This window comes from Dermochelys coriacea, chromosome 5 (genome assembly GCF_009764565.3).
Source record: "Dermochelys coriacea isolate rDerCor1 chromosome 5, rDerCor1.pri.v4, whole genome shotgun sequence".
Classification (NCBI taxonomy): domain Eukaryota; kingdom Metazoa; phylum Chordata; order Testudines; family Dermochelyidae; genus Dermochelys; species Dermochelys coriacea.
In genome coordinates this window covers 133476414-133494123 of record NC_050072.1, presented here as the reverse complement: position 1 = coordinate 133494123, position 17710 = coordinate 133476414, and the positions used below count along the sequence as shown (strand labels likewise).

General features: G+C 47.8%; 1 protein-coding gene across 3 annotated transcripts in view; it reads left to right on the top strand.

Annotated features, from left to right (window-relative positions):
• Positions 1-2806: 2806 nt before the first annotated feature.
• The window catches only part of ABCA1 (ATP binding cassette subfamily A member 1), a 146798-nt gene continuing 131894 nt past the window's right edge, over positions 2807-17710 (top strand). For 2 of the 3 annotated variants that reach the window (XM_038402133.2, XM_038402132.2), the window contains exon 1: positions 2820-2965. The gene's annotated coding sequence lies outside the window, so the exon portion shown is untranslated. Of the gene's footprint in view, positions 2966-17710 lie in introns of all 3 variants that reach the window. The other variant, XM_043515354.1, reaches the window with a different exon arrangement.

Here is a 17710-nt window from a genome sequence, read left to right as displayed (position 1 = left end):
GGTGCTCCAGCCCTGGAGCACCCAAGGGGAAAAGTTGGTGGGTGCAGAGCCCCCGCCGGCAGCTTCCTGCCCCGCACCCGGCCCCAGCTCACCTCCGCTCCGCCTCTGACTCCTCCCCTGAACGCGCCGCCCCGCCCTGCTTCTCCACCCCCCCGCCCGGCTTCCCGGGAATCAGCTGTTCGGCGGGAAGCCGGGGGTCAGAGAAGCAGGTGGCAGCTTCACGCTCAGGCCCAGGGAGGCGGAGCGGAGGGGAGCTGGGGGGGGGTGGTGAGGAGGGCCGCCCGCCCCGCAGCAGGTAACCCGCGGGGGCACTCAGGGGAACCGCTCCCCGCCCCAGCTCACCTCTGCCTCCCTGGGCCTGAGTGCGAAGCCGCCGCCTGCTTCTCAGCCCTCCCTGGCTTCCCGCCGAACAGCTGATTCGCGGGAGCCGGCGGGGGGGGGCAGAAAAGCAGAGCGGGGCGGTGGTGAGGTGAGCTGGGGCCGGGCGCAGGGTGGGGAGCTGCCAGTGGGGGCTCTGCACTCATCAAATTTTCCCCGTGGGTGCTCCCGGAGCCCCGGAGTTGGCGCTTAAGGCTCCACTTTTGATGTGATCAGTGGGGGAGCGGCCGCTCCCCCCCAGCTATGCTCCCCCGCCCCTAGGAGCCAGAGGACCTGCCGGATGCTTCCTGGGAGCTGCCCCAGGCAAGCACCTCTGGGACTCCCCACCTCGCCCCCCGTCAGGTCCCTCTGGCTCTTAGGGGTGGGGTGGGCACCCACTACAGTGGCCCACGAGACCCTCCTGCCCAGTTCTCGGGGCAGTCAGGGACAGGGGATGGGGCAGGGGTCCTGGGGGGGGGCATCAAGGAACGAGGGGGGTTGAATAGGGCAGGAGTCCCGGGGGTGGGGGTGAGCAACGACCCCCTCGTGGGGTAAGGAGGGAACCCATTGTTAAGATTTTGGCATCTCATCACTGTTTGTAACCCAACACCAGCCAAAGTTGATTACTTTGAGCAACATCACTCTATCTGCTGGATATCTAAGCAGAGCAGGATTGTGTTCATGTAAATACAGTTTGCTCCTGCAGTCTCTCCCCCAACCAGCTAGCTGTCAGGGGAGAATTCATTCAGACCCTGCTTACATCAGATAACTTCTGGCATGAATGTTTGGATAAATAACCATTCATACTCAACTTTATAAAACATCCAAGGTTAAAGACTTTATAAAACAACTGGCAGTTGCCTGAATATGCCCAATTAATATTAAGATCCCATGGATACTAGTGACTCATTTGCTCATAAAGAAATATATTAAAAGCCCCTCCCAGCAATCATTCCTCCCTCCAGCTCTGCTCACAACTCCTGCAGGACACACACAGAGATCCAGAGTAACTGCACCTTTTGCTGGGTGTTATCCCTTGCCTTGTTCATGGAGGAGAGGGAATAGAGATGGATTTTAAGGCAGAAGGGGTCATTTTGACCACCATAACAGGGCCCAGTGAGAGAAACTCACCCAGTGAGGCCTAGATCCTTTGCTAGAACAGTGATTCTCAAGCTTTTTGGTAGGGCCGGCCCACAATATTTTGGCACCTGAGGAGGGGAGCTCAAATGATGCCCCCAAGCCCCCTCGCTTGGGCCAAAACTTTGAAACTCTGGGTCCTAGTGGCACCCTCCCCCACCCCCCCAGTCTGGCACCTGAGGTGGCTGCCTCAGTTTGCTTCATGGTAAGGCCAGCCCTGCTTTTTGGGCACAGGACTGATTTGTAAATGTTTATAGACTGTTATGACCTAGTAAATAGTCTGGGGATGGAGGGCCCTGGGGTGGTTTCAGTCAGGTCCTGCATCCCAGGAGGGTTGGGCTGTGCCTGGCATTCACCTCATGTGGCAGCTCCTGTGCTGCAGGGCTGGCTGGGCTTGGCTCTCTGCTCTGGGCATTGCAACTTCTGGAGTTGCACCGCTGCTCAGGTTTGGGCCCCCCCATCCGAGCAGAGTTGTGACCTGGCTCATGGGCTCGCAGTGCCCCTCCGTCAGGTTTGGCCTACCCAGGCTCTCCTTGTCCTGACAGCTGGGCCAAGCCTGAGTGACGCAGGGACCATAGGCGCTAACTCGGTGAGTGGTCCTGGGCTGAAGCACCCAGGGAAAACAAATAGGGCCCTGCCGATCAGCTCCCACCCCCCCATGCCTCCCGCCGATCAGCTGTTCAACAGCAGGCACTGGGGGGAGAGGGAGGAGCAGAGGGGGGCAGGAAGAGGCAGAGGCAGGGAAGGGTGCACTTGGGGGAGAGGGCGGAAGGTGGTGGGAAGAGGCAAGGCGGGGGTGTAGCTGGGGCGGGGGGGGGTGTCCTTGGGGGAAGGAGTGGAGTGGGGGTGGTGCCGTGGGCAGAGTGGGGGTTTTGCACCCCCAGGGAAATCAGAAAGTCGGTGCTGGTGGCTGGGCCCCCAGAGGTTGCAATGCCGGGAGCAGGGTGGAGAGCCCAGCTGGGCCCCCGGACCCAGGACCCTTTGAAACAGTCTGGTGACTGGGGTGAAGAACCCCTGATAACCAGGGGGACTCCCCGCTGCGGGCCAGCTACTCCAGGCATGCTAGGAGGACACACACAGAGAGAGAGAGTGTGTGTGTGTGTAAATATAAAAGTAAAACTGGCCACTCCCCGGTAGCGCTGCTGCTGCAGCAGCTGATGGCTCGAGCCCCGTCAGGTGCCCAGCTGCGCTGGAGGCGGCGCAGCCTGGGCCCCCCCCCCCCCGGCATCGCCCTTTTAAGAGGCGGGCCGGGTCTCCACGTGCTGCGCGTGAGTGACGGCCCGACATAAACAGCGGCAGCCGCGTTTGACCGACAATAACCCCGCGGCGCGGCTGGGGCCAGCTATAAAGGGAGCCGCGGGTTCGAGTCCCCGGCTTTGCAGCAGCGAGCGGGGCGGCGGCGGGGCGGCCGCGTAGTTCAGCGCTCGGGGCAGGGGGCTCCGCGCAGCGGGGAGACCACAGCGGCAGCCAGGTAGGGCTCGGCTGGCGCTTGCTGTCCTGGGGGGTCTCAGGGCTGGGCCGTGCCTGGAGAGGCGCCTGGAGAGCTTCGTTTGCAGGGTCGCCGCTCCCGCTCCTGCTGGGGCGGCCCCAGTCGCCTTGGCCCCCCGGGGCACCGGGCTCGCCCCTTCCCCGGGTCTCTCCCTCGCCCGGGGCTGTCAGGGTATTTGTTCGCGTCTGGTCCTGAAACGCGTTGCCCCGGCTCGGCCCCGGACCCGCGCTGGCGGCCGCCCCCGAAGGCGCCTGGAGCTGGGGCCGCGGAGGCGGGAGGCGAGGGAAGCCCCCGGGCCGCTCCGCTCGCGCCGAGCGACAGCAGCCCCGGGCGCGCGAGACCGCTTCCTTCGCCGAGCGGCGGCGGCGTCCCGGCCGCGTGTCTCCGCGCGCGCGGGCCCCGCGGGCAGGGGCGCGCGCTCTGGCCGGGGAGAGGGAAGGTCGAAGGGATCCAGCGAAAGGGGGGGAAACGGAGCAGCAGCAGCAGCAGCAGCTGATCAACTCAAGGCCACCTTGGGGATTCATGGTTTCCTGGTCCGTTTCCAGGGAGCGAGGAGCCGCAGCTTGTGCTGCACACTTTGCGTCTTTTTTTTTAAGAAATCTCCGTGGCAGTATATCGGGGGCTCTCAAACTGGGGGTTGGGACCCCTCAAGGGGTCACGAGGTTATTACATGGGGGGGGGGGCTCGCGAACTGTCAGCCTTCACCCCATACCCCACTTTGCCTCCAGCATTTATAATGGTGCTAAATATATTCAAGTGTTTTTAATTCATAAGGAGGGGGTCGCACTCAGAGGCTCCCTATGTGAAAAGGATCACCAGTACAAAAGTTTGCGAACCACTGAAGTATGTGATAAGACATCCTGGAAACAGATGGATCATTGTGAGCTTCTGCGGTGCCCTTGCAGACTGTTATGCCCAATGCATAATAGCAGGGACTCTTGGTGTGCTATATTAATTACATGACAGATGTAAGTGCACTTTCTGAGCCACTGCAATCCACTGTCAATGGGAGTCTGAACATAAGCAAAAATAATGCTGTGTAATCTGTGCCTTGTATTGCACCTGCCTATTAACAGCCAGACTCTGATACCTTTAGTCACACTGAGTAGCACCTTACTCCACAAATAGCCCAACTTCAGTGGGGCTCCATGGGAAATAAATTCCTGCTCAACTGTTTTTGAGTTGTGCAGTAAAGTGCTATGCATAGCTGCAGTGGGTAGCTAACCACTGAAACAGATTACGAAGGGGATAATATTGCTTGGAGTCTTCAAATTGAGATTGTATGTTTCTTTCTTTTCTTTTTTTAAAAGAGCTGCTCAGATTCAGCCAGATATTACTAGGTTAGATGCAGGAATTACTGGGTGAAATTCTCTGGCCTATGTTATGCAGGTCAGGTTAGATTATCGCAGTGAGGCCTTACACTGAGTCAGAGATTGTAAGTAAGATGCCCCCAAATAGTCACACCTAAATTCTCCTTAAAAAAAACCAAACTCCATTTAAAAAAAAAAAAATTCAGATCCACTTTTCTCTGTTATATATGTGTTCTAGGTGTGAAATAAGCATCCCGAAATGCAGTTGAATCTTGACTCTTTTGTGTTTGCAAAAGTTGTGATGGCCTAATATACATATTAGAAAGTTCCCAAATGTGGTTCAATATTAAATAAAACACATATTAAAAAAGTAAAGAATGACCTTTTCACCACAGATGCTAATTGTGCCATTAATCTGATAAAGAGGTGTTTTTCCAAAAACCTCTAAATACCTATTTACAGCATAGACAATAGAGGTTTTATAGGATTAAATTCTAAATAGTAATGGTGCCAATCACTGGCTGAATAATGCATCCGATGAAGTGAGCTGTAGCTCACGAAAGCTTATGCTCTAATAAATTTGTTAGTCTCTAAGGTGCCACAAGTACTCCTTTTCTTTTTGTGAATACAGACTAACACGGCTGCTACTCTGAAACCTGGCTGAATACTGTGGACCTAATTCTCATTTACATTAGGTCCTTTAGTATAAATTTCAGCCCAGCCTTGTATGTTTTAGAAGTTGTCTCAACTTTCCAGTATTTCCATAATTAAATTTCAGCCTGCTTATTCCACCCTGCTCCCCTGAACGAAGAAACAAGCAAATGCTCCATTAACAATGTCTTTTAAAAAAAACATCAGACCTAAGGGCCAATCCTGCAGTTTCTACTCAAGCAACATTCCCACCGACTTCCTTGCAGCAGGGTTTATCTAGTCTTTGTACTGAGGTTTTGGTCTCATTTACTGCAAGGTGAATCAGAAGTAACCTCGCTGACCTCAGGGTAGAATCTAACCCTAAGTATGAGTGCAGGGTTCTGTCCTAAATTAATCAAATGAGATGTATGTGATTTCAGAGGAAAGTCTTTACTAGGCTAGGCATGGGGTACAATGCCATTGATGTAGAGTTCCCAGGTGTGTGAATAGTGGCAGAATTTGGCCCACAAAAGCATCGAAATAGAGTTTTGCCTATAGATTTATCCTTTTAACTCATCCCACCATGGCTGAGTGTTGCATGGCTTCTAGGCTTTGGGCAATGGGCAACACTGTTTACAAAATGAGCTGCACTGCCTAGACGCTAAGTTGCCTAGGACATACATGGGAACTTGTGTGTGGCACAGGGTTGGAATTTTGCCCCCAAATGAGGAGTTGGGCACAAAGGGCATGACTGTGATCAAACTCCGTGCAGCTTTGTTGACATCCACTGTGTTGTTTTTGATTTATCTTGGTGTGAGGGAGAGCGGAATCAGTCCTAATCTTTTACTTTAACTCCAGATTTTCTTACTCTTTGTGGTGATGCTAGGGACCAAATTTTCTCTTGGTGTAAACTGGCAGAGCTTCATTGACTTCAGCGGAGCTCTGCCAGTTTACATCAGCTGAGAATTTGACACTGGAACTTGCATTTTATTGTAATCTATTTTTGTGTGTAGATACCCAGCATGTATGTAGTTGCAGAATGTTAAGAATATACATTAGATATGTATTATTAATCCTGCAAAAGAGAGCATCCCAGACTTTAGCCATACTTCTGAACTTCAGTAGACTTTTCTGTCACACAGTAAGTCATCTGAAAATGCAGGACTTTAAAAGAATATTAATGTCACCGTGTCCTGGTTATTGATGGAATATGTTAATAGACTTTTTTTTCTGTGTTCTGTTGTGGGTAGGTTTTATAAAGGCTAATTCTGCCTTTTTTTTATAAAGCATTTGTCATTGGACAAAGACATGTGATCTTGTCTCAAGGACTGTGGCAGTGAGGCAGAGTAGGATGGAAAACTGTTGATGCAGTTTTTCTGACAAAACAGCCTAACATCATGGACTGATAAAGAACACTCAGAGCACTTTATTCTTCTGAGCAGTTGATTAAGGATTTCAATAGGAATGAACATCAGAGCCTGTAGTTTAAACTGGATAAATATCCACATTCACGCTGACTTCTTATGCCTGTTAGTTATTTTCTGTGGGAGTGCTGCTTAGAAGAATGCTAGCTTAGTCCAATAAAGGACCATTTTGCATTATGTTAACGTCATTAGGGAACAGTTGGCATTAGATAGGAAAAAAGAAGAGTAGTTCCAAGACTGTACCAGTTTGGGCTAGACCAAAAGGTATATTCTTTGGGAATAAGTAAACAAAGCCCGGGCCTCTGACCAGAGTCCAGAGAGCATTTCAAATTTTTCTTCTCTAACTGAGACACCAAGTTAGTGGTGCCGCAGAAAAGATTTGTAAGTGACCAAAGTTATTACCCTCAGATGATCACTTGTCCCAGGTGAAATAACTTGTGGAGTATTAGCCCAAAAACCTCTCACTACATTTTGTACTAAACAGTCCTGGCAGTTGATCTTGTATTTAAACTATAAGGTTTTGGGGGCAGGAACGGTCTTACTGTATGTATTTATAAACCACACACCTCCTGGTTGTGGTGTTCTGTCCCCTCTATTGGCACTGAGATCACTTAAAGAGAAAGAGAGTATGAGTCTGCTCTACAGCTTTAGCTTGGGGCACATGGCTCTGGGCTCTACCCCTGTCTGCAAGCAGCACCCCCACAGCTCTCCTGGCCAATGGGAGTTGCAGGGGCAGTGCTCACAGGCAGGAGCGGTGCACGGAGGGAGAGCCCTACCCCAGGGTCGGGCTGACCACTTCCGGGAGTGGCGTGGGGCCAGGGTAGGCAGGGAACCTGCCTTAGCAGCAGCCATCTTGTGCTACCGGAGATTGCAATTGACTGGTTGGTGACCACTGATTTAGAGGGATTGAGTCTGCTTTACAGCCTTCGCTAACAGCCAGTTGGCTTTTAGTTCATGCAGTAGAGGCTCATACATTAAGTTCCAGAGGTCCCAGGTTCAACCCCACCTGCTGATATGTACAGTGCTTAGCATAATGGGGAGCTCAGTTGGGGCTTCTGGCTGGCACAATACAATAGTATTAAAGTTAAGAGCTGACACTATGCCAGACACACATGAGAGTGCAGTGTTTATCAGAATTGGGGGAGCTGTGTATCTCCTTGAGGACAGTAGTCAGGGAGATCTTTGTATCCATGTCCTCTTGCTGAGTTTAAGGCCCAAGTTTTCCAAAAGGAACTCTGCTCTTGCAGGTACATTCTGTGCCTGCACAAAGCTGCATCTGTATATTTGTCCTCAGAGCTCACTGTGGATGCAAATATTAATGAACTGCTCACATGGAATTTTCCAAAGCTCTCAGCCTTGGCCTAGCTCTGCTCTCACTGAAGTCAAGAGTTTCACCTGGTTGATTTCAGTGGGAGCAGAGTTAGGCCCAAACTCCCACCCCTACCTACCATTTGTTGTGGGAGCAGTAGCTTCGGCCCATCTATTTGTGGGGACACAAACAAAGGCCACGTGGAAGCTGGTGGACAATCAAACCTTAAACAGGTAGCTCTAAAAGGTCAGTGACCACTAACAGAACTGACCGTGTTCTGTAATTACATAACTCTGCCTTTTTAACCTAAAAAAGAAGCGTCTCAAAAGTGTTTCTTTGCAAGAAAAATGTTTCCCTTCCTGTTGACCAATTGTCTTCCTTTTAAATATTGTGCGTTTTTAATTACTATTTGCCCCATTAAACTGCTGGCAATTCTTGCTGCCTAGGGGTTTTTTCCATTGACTTCAGTGGAGTCAGGGTTTTACTTTAATCCCCGTTTGCTTGCTGGGGATGGACACCACCTCCTCTTCTCTTGATGTCTTCCCATTCCATCAGGCTACCTCTTACTCTCCCTGAAGCCTTCCCCCAACCCCCCTTTCATTTCCTGTTCTTTTTCCAGAGCCTCCATCCCAGGTTCCTGTCATTTCATTAGTGCTACATTCTAGACCCTTCTCCTCAATCCCGGTCACACATGGTAGGGTCTGGATTTATTGCAGTACCCAGACACGTATAGGCCAGATCCTCAGCAGATACAGACCAGGTTAGTTCCTTTGACTTCATTGGAGCATTGCCAACTCAACCAAATAAGGGTATCTTGCTCTCAGTATTTAAAATGGATGGAGCCTATTTTTCTGTTAAAACAAACAGCTTCCTTCTTAACAACTTGGAAATGCTTTACCTTTGTGTATTTTCATTTTTGAAGCCAGTTCTTTCTGTCTTTCTTTCTGCCTTTCTCCTCCATCTGGTAGTTTTCTAGTATTCTGTGCTGGATTTCCCTCCCTTTTGAACCTCGGTCCTTCTGCATAGGCACAGAATTGTGTAGTTTTAAAAAGAAAGCAATATTGAAGCAACATTGTCTTTAATTGACCAAATTTGGTCTTTTCACCTCTCTATATTTTTGTGTGAAAATAAAACCCCAAACTCTAAAAATTGAAGTGTGTATTAGAAAAACAAGGTTATATCATGTATTCTATATAAGAGGAATTTTATGTATTGCAAGTAAAACATTGTCCTGAGCCAGTGTTTAGTCTTTAAAGTTAATGGAGAAAATTCTGCTCTGTTCTGAATCCTTCCTGAGCCATGAGATGTAGCTTAGGGCATGAACAAAATTCCACCATCCTTGTCTATCCTGGGCTACTTTTAGTAGGTCCTCTAAGTCCCATAAGTTTTCCCTGTCTGGGTCTTGTTTGATGGAGGGATTCTTGCTGTTGGAGCCTTTGGCATGTTCCTCCAGCTGTCCAATGGCACACCTGTCATGGTAGATGTTCTTAGTGCCCTGTTGTTGGGCCATGTGATGACTGTATTGTATTTGTCTACACTTTTTTCTCATAATGAAGTCAATACAAATGCCAGACAGTAGAGGTGAGAGAATACATTGTTTACACCAGTGTCTCTTGAATGGTTTGCTCAAGCCTGACGCAGTTTACTTCAACTGTGAGCTGCACCTTGATAGAAAGCCTGGATGAGAACAGGTTTTGTTGGCATACCACTACACTTCAGGATGTTCCAGAGTGAATTGCAATGTCGAATGCTTTCTTCACCTCTGTGAAGTTTATGATAAGTGGCTTTTTGCCATTGGATGCTCTTTTCCAAGATCATTCTTACGAGGGAAATCTGGTCAATATGTGATCTTCTGGGTCAGTCTAGACTGCTCTTCCCTCTAGTGTTGTCTCAGCCACTTCTCCTATCCTGCTTAAGAGGATATTGCAAGGAGAAAGGAGTGTAGCCCCTGGCCACTTACATCACTTAGGTCACCAGGCTTTGCTATTGTGACTCTGATGCCCCTTTTCCATTTCTCTGGAGCCAGTTCTTGGTCTCTCACTGTTGGTGAGTTCAGTGGTTCTTATCCATGGTGACACCCATGCTTGTGGACTGACTTAAATGGAATTGTATGGTTTGCTTAAGAGCAGAATTTAAATGTAACTGACAAATTATTGATAGTACTGGTGAATCCCAAAAACACCACTAAAGAATTCCCTCTTCACCAAACAGCGATGTGGTGTTTGCTGCTAGTTACTGCAGTTGACATGTGATAGTTTGTGGCATATTGGTTGCAGAGAGCAAAGCCCAAAACAAAAATGACTGTGGTGTTTGAACTTCAGTGGGTGAAGCCTGCACCTAATACTGCAGTCTGAATGTGCACCATCAGTTACAGAAGTCGATTTTTATCAGGATTGTGCAGTAAAGATTTTTGTGGACGATACATTGGCTCTTTTAGAATAGAGTTACTGTGAGATCAAGGCTCAGAGTCCAAGCTTTTCAATTCTGGTTTCAGTAGGATGTGTACTACTATTTTCAGATCCTGCTACAGAGGCTAGCACATTCACTGACAGTAAAAAGAGAGATTTTCAGCTAATATGGGCACTTAATCTTTGGACACTGACTGTGATTAACTGACTATCTTATTTGATTTTGTCTTGGCAGATTGGAACCTTACTTTTCCTGTGTTTATCTGGCGCAGAGAATAAACTGGATTTTGGCCTTTTAGTTTACGACAGCCAGGGACTTTAATTTATAATAAGAGGGCTTCAATATCTCAGCCAGTTAGTCTTTCTAGTGGCTTTAGGAATGTGCATGATAGGTTAACGAATTTCATTTGGGGTGTAATATTTTAAGTTCAATGATGTATGCAAGTGCAACTCCTTTGATCTCATTGGAGCTGCACTTGTTTTCACCAGTGGAGACAAATGTGGTCCTGGGAGAATATATCTATGGGTATCTTATAGATGTACCTATCTGTTGATAAAAGCTGGGCTGGTTTGCTGCTATCACCTGATGAATGTAGGATCAGGTCCTAAGCTGGTAGGAGTGCGTCTCTTTAGTACATGAGGTAACTGGCGTTATTGCACTGCAGAAGTAGGAATTTGCTTGCTGCACTCCATGCTGGGGGCAGAAGGTGGCTTGCTGAGTTCATTAGGATATAGAAAGAAGGCCTGGTTCTCCATTGCATGTGCTGTGTGCAGTCATTCACACTGGGGCAAAATGAGTGTAAAATTCTACCAACCTGATTTGGTAGCACTTTGCACTCCCTTTCAACTCCCATCGCACCCATGTAAACACTGCACAAGGTGCAGAATCAGGCCCAGAATGTTGCATTGTACGCATGTCCTGTGCTCTTTTTTCTCTCTCCTCCAGTGGCTTGTCGTGCAGTGATCTTTCCTATGCTTTTCAGATGGAATACTTAATGTAACATCATTTAAAGGATGTTGTTGAAGTGCAGCTATAAATAATAACTGTAAAAATGATATTCTGGGGTCCCCTATTTATTCTGCCTCTGTGGTTTCCCGCTCAGCCTTGCTCAATTTGTAAATCAACAGGTGGATTTCTCCCCCAACTGCCACCACTGCAAATTTAATCTGGGATCTGAAATGTCAAGCTGCTTCCTTCCGGTCTCTAATCAAGACTCTAGTAGGAGAACTTGCCCGACCATTTTCTTGATGCATGAGTCAAAATAGAACCTAGCTCTGCTTCTCAGAGCTAAATGGGCAACAGTGTGTCTTGCAGCTCCTACCTACAAGTCTGACCTAGTCTCCTTGTCCATTTCCCATACACCTCTAGCCCTCCTCCATCTGACCTCACCTCCTCATGCTTTCCCCATGCCACTAACACTTTCATCTCCTTCTCTCATGAACATTTGTATCTTGGTCAGCACTAATCTCTTGTGTACAAGATCTTGGCCAAAGACTTATGCACCAATTACCATCCTTGCTGCATTCAAATCCTGTTCATTTCTGCCCCAAGCCAATACAACAGTGCCCCTGGTTTTGTCATCAGTGGGACTCAAACACCAGTTAGCACAGATTACGCTTACAAGAAACAATTCGATTAAATTTAAAAGATTAATCAAGAATTGTTGATCAACCAACTGTGGAACCATATGAGCTTATTTATGTAACTCTGTCCTCCTTCCCCATCTCTTCTTTGTTCTCTCCTTCATTCGGCTATGTCTTGTCTGAATTCTACTTTGTAAACTCTTCAGGACAATGGCTTTGTTTATATATGTATTTTATTTAATCAATTTATGTTTTGTGGGCTGAGAGAGGTAGGCAGGGGAAGGATCACTAGCCTGCCAGTCAAGGCAGCCACCAGGAACCAAGCACCATCCCCTGGCCAAAGGAGACTGAGGAAGGGGCCTGGGAGCTCCCTGCCTAAGAGAAACCTGGGTGACAGAAAACAGAGCTTGTGGGGTTCCAACCTCACCAAACTTATGTCTGCCCCACCTGGAGGAACCCGGGACCGTGAGGTCCATGAGGGGGCATTACTAGCAACAAATCGCCACAGGAACTTGGACTATAGGGGCCATGCATCAAACTGAAGGGACAGCAGTAGGAAGTAGCCCTGGGCAGGGAAGGTAGACTCGGTCCTGGGAGCATCCTTACTCAGGAGTTGATGTCCATAGTCTGGGACCCAGTGGAGCAGGAGGGTCTGGGTCCCCCTACAATCTCCCCCATCTTAAAGGCTGGGGCGCATTTACCAAACAAAGGGCTGGAAATGAAGGGCTCCAATCACAAGGCAACCTGGCCCTCCAGTCCCCCGTTAGGTAGCTGTTAAAAATAACCAGACCCCTCAGGGCAGATGGGGATCTTCTGCCCAGGAGGACAGCCTACTTAGCAGAAGGAGAACTCTGATCTCAAACTCCCCCCCCCCCCCCCCCCGTGGAGTAAATGATGCTTGGTGCTGGGCAGCAGCGACACCAATGCCTCCTGTAGGCGATCTACTGGGTCTCTGGCAACAAAATAGGAAGAATGGGCATGTACCTGATTCAACGGGGGGAAAGGCCCCCTCACTGCGGTGTACATCAGGGACATCAACCAATACACTGTAGTTCTCTGTGGGGCAAGGTGACTAAGTCAGTGCAAGCAGTCTCATCTTCTTGGTGAGTTACCCAGGGCAGTGGTAGATACTGGTAATGAGGAGGGGTGAGACTGGCCTGTATGCTTCTCTGCCAGGGACTGCTGCTAATGGTGTGAGGGCATCTCAGCCCTGTGCCAGAAGATGGCCTGGCAGCCAATACGATTCCTAGTGGCCAGTGTCTGAGCTGTCAGAGGATCAGTGAGACCTGTGGTCAGAGAAGAGTCTGATGCAAACAGTGACTTGCACAGCCAAAGAAATCCCATATCATAAAGGCAGGAAGGCCGAATGTGTCCAGTTTGGTGGCAGTAGCTGATAGGATGGTAGAAGGGTATTGATGCTCTGTGCCTACGGGAAATGTGATGGGTGGGGGACACAGTGAAAGAATTGGGCTTCCATTATAAACCCTCTGTGTAGATGCCAGAAGGGGGTGGTGATGGAATCTGGCTGGTCATGAGAGGAGAGCTGAGGCAGAGGGTGGCTTACGTTTTTAGAGTGTGACAGACTACATGAATCCAAGGTAAAGAGCCCCCTCTGTTTGTGATACAAGTATGCACCTCAGCGAGGAGGTGGTAGAGAAGGGGAGTTTCTCCAAGACTTGCAGAAACAGCAATGCCAAAGGAGCTGATGTTGGTGTTCTATGATACGAATATGCCCTTGGGCAAAAACCACAAGGGGTATGAACTGTGCTTAGATTTCATCCTAAATGCTATGAATAAGAGAGTGTTACTAGATATTGCTAATTAATGGATGACAGCCAATACATGGTTCCAAAAGACGGTGAGCCATTGATCACATATGACAGTGGTGGAAACAAAAGCCAGATTAATACAATATTGAGGAAATCGCAGCTGAGTTGTGGACTGCAAGTGACACCTGGCAAGATGGCAGTGCTGCAGCACAAACCTCTTGTGGCAAAGACTGCAGCAGGGTGTTGGACAAGGAGGAAACAAAGGTCAAAAGAAACAGGATTAAAGTATAGAAGTTAAGGGAAGTGCGCAGAGAAGTGTTTGTAAGCAGTACAGGATAAGTATCCGAAATAGATTTGGCATTGGCTGAAGAGTGGACTACCACGCCAAGAACATGGATTGTGGCATCAAAGAGGCTTGTGGATGATACAGATGGAGAAAACCAAGCGGGAGAGGAGCAGTGGTGGACTGATGTGCAGATAGCAACTGAAACAAGAAAATGGTACTTAGAGAGAGAGGAATTAACCTGTTGAGTGCTAGTGAAAGCAATCCAAGAAGCAAAGTGGCTGCCAGCAGGCAGTGAAGAAAGCCCAAGAGATGTCCTAGATTTCCTGTACGCTGAGTGTGTAACACCCAAAAAGATCTGTATCACTGTAAAAATGAGGCAAACAGATGGAGGATGGTATTGTAAATGCGTGTAAATGATGAATAAGTGAAGGAAAGGTGGAAACAATCCTTGGATAGTCTTTTTTAAATGAGGCAAATTGTTGGCAGAGTTGCCAACACATGATCCTAGTGTGGTGCCTGAGCCTGACCTAATGGAGGAATAGGTTAGACCTGCAGTCCAGATAATGAAGCATAGTAAGGCAGAGAGCTGTGATGCTGGATCTGGTGAAAGCCTTGGGCAAGAGAGGCATAAAATGGATGAACAGAGTGGTTAAAGCCATATGGCGAGACAAGAAAATTCCCAAAGATTGGTGCCAGTCTATCTTGATGCCTGTATACAAAAAAAGTAAGCATCAGTGACTGTGAAAACTATTGAGGGATAGAGGTATTGGCACATGAGGTGAAGCTACTGAATATACCTTGGATGTCAGGACTAGGAGGATGGTGGAACCCCTCCTTGAACAAGAACAGTTGGATTTTAGGAAAAGATGAGGAACCACAGATCCCTTGTTTGTAACTCTGCACATATGAGAGGGAGAGAGAGATGTATAAGTACCACCAGGACTGTATCTGGGATTCTACAGACCTAGAAAAGGCATATGATACAGTGGACAGGAGAATGCTTAGACCAGTGCTGAAGAAATATGGAGTGTCTGAGGATTTAATGTCAGTGACTGCTCTCTAAGGATTACCTAAAAGAGTATGCTGAGCATGTTTTGGAACTACAAGTCCCTTTGAAGGAGAAGTCAGATGGCACCAGGGGTTGGCCCTCAACCCACCGATGTGCCATGTCAGCAAGAAGATCCCAAAAGGAAAAGGTGAGAAACTGCTATATAGCAATAAGGGCATCCTCAAAAGAAGACCTGGAAGCACTAGTAAGACCTGGAGGCTCCAGGCACCTGGAGGCACCAGTGGTTAGGGCTGCCAACTTTCTAATCGCACAAAACCGAACACCTTAGCCCTGCCCCTTCCCTGAGGCCCTGCCCCCTGCTCACTACATTCCCCTTCCCCTCGTGGCCCTCACTCACTTTCCCTGGGCATATGCATCCTGAAGGGATCCTATTTAACGTGATATGGGCATCAAGCCAAGGAGTTTTGTTTAGATCAGAGAGACTGAATCACTGTGAACTGCGATTATTTAAGTAACTCTTTTATAATTTTGTCACTGCTTCCAGTTGTAAACTTTCAAACTGGTAAGAGTTGGGGATACAAGAAAGTTACCATACACACTGCAGGTGAGCACAAAGCTTTCATCTTTCCTTTTTTAGTAGTCTACAGTCAATTTCAAGCTGCTTTCATTTATTTAAATGGCAGGCAAATCACTTTAGTCTTGGTTAAAACATGAATTTGTTTTTATTATTAAGCGTTGGAGAACAAGACTTGGATCTGTTTGTTAACAGACAGGGCCAGATTGTTAGCTGGCATGAAACGATGTAAACTAGCTGAGGATCTTGCCCATAACTATCAACCAAGAGTAATTGTGTGATTAAATGCTTCCCAATTACCTGCTTAGTCAGCAGTTCCCTGGTTGTGCTGCAAAAAAGAGAGCTGCAAATATAAACCAGTGATTTCAGCTGGAGAGGAGCTCTTGCAAACTGAAGTTTTAAGGCTGTATCGGAAATGGGGGATGGGTTTGCCTATTTGCAAACCCTGAGGGATATAGAAGCTAGTGTTTGGGAATTCTGAAAGAGCTGTTTCCCAGTGACTGTAGGGTTTGGTTGATAGCAGTCCTGTGCGGCAGCTAGTGGGTTGTAGGTTCCCAGCTCTTATCTACAGCTTTCAAGGGGCGGCCGCGTTCGCCTGTATCTACAAAAACGAGGAGTCCCTGTGGCACCTTAGAGACTAACCCATTAATTTGGGCCTAAGCTTTTGTGGGCTAAAACCCACTTCATCAGATGCATGGATTGGAAAATTCCATAGGAAGATGTATACAACAGTACATGAAAAGATGGGAGTTACCTTATCCAGTGGGGGTGGGGTCAAGTCTAAGGAGACAATTCAATTAAAGTGGGCTATTATCAATAGGACAAAAAAAATCACTTTTGTAGTGGTAATCAGGGTGGCTCATGTCAAACAGTTGACAAGAAGGTGTGAGTAACAGAAGGGAGAAATTAGCATGGGGAAATTTAGTTTTTTTTGTAGTGACCCATCCATTTCCAGTCTTTACCTACATGCCTCTAGCTTTCATCCAGACCACACCACACAATCCATTGTCTACAGCCAAGCTCAGATACAACTGCATTTGCTCCAATCCCTCAGACAGACAAACACCTACAAGATCTCTATCAAGCGTTCTTAAAACTACAGAACCCACCTGCTGAAGTGAAGAAACAGATTGACAGAGCCAAAAGAATACCCAGAAGTCACCTACTACAGGACAGGCCTAACAAAGAAAGTAACAGAATGTGGCTAGCCATCACCTTCAGCCCCCAACTAAAACCTCTCCAGTGCATCAAGGATCTACAACCTATCCTGAAGGATGATCCCTCACTCTCAGACCTTGGGAGACAGGACTGCCCTCGCTTACAGACAGCCCCCCCCAACCTGAAGCAAATACTCACCAGCAACTATACACCACACAACAAAAACACTAACCCAGGAATCTATCCGTACAACAAAGCCCATTGCCAACTCTGTCCACATCTATTCAAGAGGCACCTTCATAGGCACTAACCACATCAGCCACACCATCACAGGCTTGTTCACCTGCACATCTACCAATGTGATATATGCCGCCATGTGCCAGCAATGCCCTTCTGCCATGTACATTGGCCAAACCAGACATTCTCTTTGCAAAAGAATAAATGGACACATCTGACATCAGGAATTACAATATTCAAAAACCAGTAGGAGAACACTTCAACCTCCCTCGTCACTCAATAACAGACTTTAAAAGTGACAATTCTTCAACAAAAAAACTTCAAAAACAGACTCCAATGAGAAACTGCAGAACTGGAATTAATTTGCAAACTGGACACCATCAAATTAGGCTTGAATAAAGACGGGGAGTGGATGGGTGACTACAAAAAACTAATTTCACCATACTAATTTCCCCCTACTATTAAAATCTTCCTACTGTATTTTCCACTCCATGCATCTGATGAAGTGGGTTTTAGCCCACGTAAGCTTATGCCCAGATAAATTTGTTAGTCTCTAAGGTTCTACAAGGACTCCTTGTGTTTTATCTACAACAGCGTGCTGCAGTGCTTTCTAGCACTTAGACCAGGAGACTGAGAATTGGGGGAGGGGGAGGGTCTGTTGATTGTATTCCCAGCTCTGCCTCTGGTTTAATGGGTGATCCTGGGTAAGTCACTTAACTTCTGTGTCTCGAATTCCTACCTTGTAAAATAAGGTTAGTGATGCTTTAACTACTCTCTGTAACTTGACTCAAATTCATTAGAGGAAAGATGTTTTAAAAGCACCAAGTATTTTTTTTTTTTTTTGCCATCAAATATCTTTGATTTGGCTGTGGTGGGTCTGGCTTTCCAACCGCCCTACTCCCATCTCCACTGGCCCTCCAGGTGAAATTGAAAATTCTGTGGCACTTCTAGAGAAGGGTTTTGGAGATCCCAGGCCAAATCCATTGCCAGCTGCACACTTCAGAAAGCTCTTCAAGAGTTTCCAGTCTT